General features: G+C 38.7%; 1 protein-coding gene across 3 annotated transcripts in view; it reads right to left on the bottom strand.

The window, feature by feature from the left end:
- Positions 1-804: 804 nt before the first annotated feature.
- LOC149130771 (uncharacterized) overlaps positions 805-5,000 on the bottom strand; it is a 25,273-nt gene continuing 21,077 nt past the window's right edge. For all 3 annotated transcript variants that reach the window (XM_089344686.1, XM_089344687.1, XM_089344685.1), the window contains exon 3: positions 805-5,000. This exon is cut by the window's right edge and continues 1,634 nt beyond it. The gene's annotated coding sequence lies outside the window, so the exon portion shown is untranslated.

Raw genomic sequence — 5,000 nt, 5'->3', positions numbered from 1 at the left:
GGATTTTTTAGTTGGACGATGTACAAATGTGTCAGGCGGCAAGCTTACAGAATCGTTTAGCCCGCCCGACGAAATGCTTTAACGGTATTTTGTCTGCTGCTACGTTCTGAGTTCAAATTCTACCGTGGTCGATTTTGTTTTTCCTCCAATGATGGTGATTAATATTACTCTTTTACTTGTTTCAGTCATTTGACTGCGGCTATGCTGGAGCACCACTTTTAGTCAAGCAAATCGACCCCCCAGGACTTATTCTTTGTAAGCCTAGTACTTATTCTATCGGTCTCTTTTGCCGAACCACTAAGTTACGGGGATGTAAACACACCAGCATCGGTTGTCAAGCGATGTTGCAGGGGACAAACACACACACACACACAGATATATATATATATATATACATATACATATATACGACGGGCTTCTTTCAGTTTCCGTCTACCAAATCCACTCACAAGGCTTTGGTCAGCCCGAGGCTATAGCAGAAGACACTTTGCCCAAGGTGCCATGCAGTGGGACTGAACCCGGAACCATATGGTTAGTAAGCAAGCTACTTACCACACAGCCATTATTATTATTATTATTATTATTATTATTTTTATAACGTGCTTTCACTTCACTGCCGAGCGCAGCTCTGTGTGCCTTGGGTATGTGCTGTGGTTTGCTGTGATGATTATTATTATTATTTTGAATTTATTTTGTTAAATGGTTACAGCTCAATGTAGTGATAAAATATTCTGGTGCAACAGAACCAAACAAACAAATTGGGGAAAAAAAAAGGGGGGGGTATAGAGACAAATGACAATCAAGTGTTTTATTAGGCTTTATTCACTGTGATTATTTGGATATATATACATATATATATATATATACATATATATATATATATATACACACAGGGTGTCCACAAAGTCTGGGTACATCACGATTAACAAGAAATTGTTATTTCTTATATTTAGTTGATTATGTTATAACTTTATTTACTCCATGAACCCAGTCTTTGTGGACACCTTGTGTATATATACATACAAATACATTTTATTATTATTATTATTATTATTTCATAGTAAAAAAAAGAAGAAAGAAAATCAAGGTTCTTATCAATCTCCACAAGTAGTTCCCTTGTTTCATAGATAATTTATCAACCGCTTAGTAATCTAAGACATCGGACATTTCCTACTTGTGTCCACACAGCAAAATATCACACACAAAGATCAGTGTTTCTTTCTTTTTTTTCTTTTTTTTGATTCAGTAGGGAAGTAGGGATTTGACAAGAATTCACTCCAAGAATATTAACAAATTATAAATTAACAGCAAAAACAAATTTTTTTTTTTCCTTAATAATATAAAACAAACAACACTGTGTAACAAAACTTTTATTTATTTTATCTATTGTCTTTGGTCAGTAAGTGGTATTTCCTAATTCCTTCTATCTAAAAATCAAAGGAAATGACTACTATTCCCTTCACACTTTGCTTTTGTCACCTGGACATGAACTGACCTATTTAAAACTGACCCATTTTACACTGCATTTCAGACAGATTCAATGCTGAGTTGCAGAAGTAGAAATATCTTTTTAGCAAATATTCTGCTCAATCCCACAGATTTCCTTGTTGTCTTTGGTCAATAAGTGGTATTTCTTATTCGATTCTATCTAGAAATCAAAGGAAATGACTACTATTCCCTTCACACTTTGCTTTTGTCACCTGGACATCAATGTGTTCAAACTCACCTATTTTCCATTAATATTTGAGATAGATTCAGCGATGAATTGCTGAAGCAGAATTTTCTAGATCTTTCAAGGGGTTTCGAGAACTTTTGAGTTTCAAGAATTTCTGGAACATTCCGGCAACATAGGTGGCAGTATAAATACAGGGACCATAAGCTCAACATTCCAGTTTACTATGTTGAGAGGGATTCTTTGGGGTTTTTAATAAATATCATAACAAAAGCAAAAGTTTGAAGGAGACATCAGCCATATTTCATAGGAAATAACACTTGCTACCCAAGAATACAAATCAGGTTACACAGTGTAACATTAAATAATGCTAGCACCAATTAGTTTCATATAGAACAATGACTCTGCTAAGGAGGAATTGAACTCTGTGTCTCTTACTTGCTGTGAGACCATGTTCTCCATAGTTACACAGGTTTTGTACTTCATGCAACATGAAACTGAGGCCCTATCAAAGATAATGGGAGACAGAAGGTCTAAGTACAGCACTGATAAACCATCACAGTTGTAAGTGCATGGAGAAGGAGGAGAAAATACAGAATACATAAATGTATGTCCATGGGTGTGACAGTGTGTGTGTGTGTGTACATATGCATATGTGTGTGTGTGTGTGTGTATGTGTTATTTCTTTACTGCTCACAAGGGGCTATACACAGAGGCGACAAACAAGGACAGACAAACGGATTAAGTCAATTATACCGCCCCCCAGTGCGTAACTGGTATTTATTTAATCGACCCCCGAAAGGATGAAAGGCAAAGTCGACCTCGGCGGAATTTGAACTCAGAACGTAACGGCAGACGAAATACCGCTAAGCATTTCGTCCGGCGTGCTAACGCTTCTGCCAGCTCGCTGCCTTATTGTGTATGTGTATGTGTGTGTGTGTGTGTGTGTATGTGTGTGTGTGTGTATATATATAGGTTATGAGTGAAAGTGGTGTCAATTAGACCCCAAGGTTTCAGGTAAGGCTGAGTAAGTTTCCATTCTCATTCAATATATAACAGCAATATGTTGAAAGTTTGAGTTACGTTTCCAACGTCCTTCCATAGTTAAGTTTATTTTAAAGCATAACACTGGAACATCTTTCCATTATGTTTAAGGTTTGAATTATGTTTCCATAGTTAAAGGTTGTCTGAGGCATCAAACTCGAACACACCATGCAACAAGCAGAAGAATAAATATTCTGGCAATTACTATTTGACCAGGAATGTCACATACACGTATACATATATATATATATAGGATTCAAATTACAACAAACGTAAACAAACAAGCGAAGCTTGCTTTTAGAAGCGTTGAGATGTCTTTTTTATAGAAAGTTAAAGAAGTGATGTTTAAATTCTCAATCGCAGAATAATGCTAACACTTTTCTCTGCAAAAATAGGGCTATATTATTAGCATTTTTCTGCGATTGAGAATTTAAACATCACTTCTTTAACTATATATATAGGAGTTAATCCAAAAGCCCAGTCTTCAGAGAAACGGAGAGAGAAAGAGAGACAAACAACAGGAACACTTGCTGCCAGTCAAATAAACATTTTGATCTTAAAATGCTTGCTTTACAAAGTAAACTACGGAAACATTGACGGTGGGAAGGCCGGGTAGAACAGGGCAAGAGTGGGATAACAAGCAGGGTAGGCAGAAGGTGTGGATAATAGGTGGTATGCTTGATATTACAATGACTTCTGGCATTTAACCCATAAACTGCGATAGGCCACCTCAGTGGCCAACGCGACAGTGCGACAGGCCACGGAAGTAGGGCATGATCTGACCTAATTTTGATGACGTATAATGTATGCACATGATACCCTTTCACCGCAGAAACAGTGTAGCCAATCACAGAAGGTGTTAAGAAACACTGAGTATTTTTTTCGAGTGCTAGATCGATGTTGATCTTTACCCAAAATAGGCTCAGCAGTTCGTGTTACATACAGCAAAATCCCAGCAGTTTATAGGTTTTAAATACACTGCCTTAGTTTCAATTAATTCTGATAGGAAATGAAGAATTTAGTAAAATAACGTTGTCCATTATTAAGCTGGTGTTTGGAATAGGAATTAACATGAAATTTTTATAGAAGAAGTATGTGTATTTGGTGTGCAAGATTCTTGATGTGAATACGTGTGTTGAAAGAAATACTATTAAACCTTGGGAGAGGCATTATGCTGGTAATAAACACACGCACTAGTTCGGTCCAGTGCGTGTGTTTATTACCGGCATAATGCCTCTCCCAAGGTTTAATAGTGTTTATAGAAGAAGGTTTTTAATTCAAATCACTTTAAATCTTTTGTTGCCATATTTCTGTTGAAATACACTGAATATTTTGTGATCAAATTTGAGATAAGATGAAGAACTTAGTAAAAGAACAATGTCGTTTTTTAGCTGGTGTTTAGAACATAAATTGTGGAGGCGCAATGGCCCAGTGGTTAGGGCAGCGGACTTGCGGTCATAGGATCGCGGTTTCGATTGCTAGACCAGGCGTTGTGAGTGTTTATTGAGCGAAACCACCTAAAGCTCCACGAGGCTCCGGCAGGGGATGGTGGCAAACCCTGCTGTACTCTTTCACCACAACTTTCTCTCACTCTTACTTCCTGTTTCTGTTGTGCCTGTAATTCAAAGGGTCAGCCTTGTCACACTCTGTGTCACTCTGAATATCCCCCGAGAACTACGTTAAGGGTACATGTGTCTGTGGAGTGCTCAGCCACTTGCACGTTAATTTCACGAGCAGGCTGTTCCGTTGATCAGATCAACTGGAACCCTCGACGTTAAGACCATGGTTTCAATCCCAGGTGTGGGTGATCCATTGCATTCTTGAGCAAAACACTTTATTTCATGTTGATCCAGTCCACACAGCTGTAGAAATGAGTTTAGCCTGGAGAGGGATGGGCTCGACCAGGCTTTCTTGCCCTAGATATGCTGCATGGCCGCAGCACCCCAGCGACCCCCAAGGGGTTAATGGACTTTCTATTACATGCATAAGGCCTAAAGGGTCACTATGATGAAAGCCATTCTTCCACAAACATGTACAACACGCATGTGCAATATGTACCCCCTATTCCCCCCCCTCCGCCCACCTCAATCCCGTCCCACAAGCAAAGTGGACGGAAACGAATGAAAGGCACACGGAGCTTAACACACACAGGAACAGTGAATCTCGAAGCACATAAGGCTACAATGTAAATATCAGGCTGAAAAATACCTGTCATGTCTACAGGGGACGCGGGTTCAAATCCCATAGACAGCCTTCACGAGGTCAAACAACATAGAGGTCCCAC

The sequence above is a fragment of the Octopus bimaculoides genome, chromosome 28, assembly GCF_046866305.1.
Source record: "Octopus bimaculoides isolate indiv1 chromosome 28, ASM4686630v1, whole genome shotgun sequence".
NCBI classification, from domain to species: Eukaryota; Metazoa; Mollusca; class Cephalopoda; order Octopoda; family Octopodidae; genus Octopus; species Octopus bimaculoides.
This window is presented reverse-complemented; position numbering and strand designations above follow the sequence as displayed.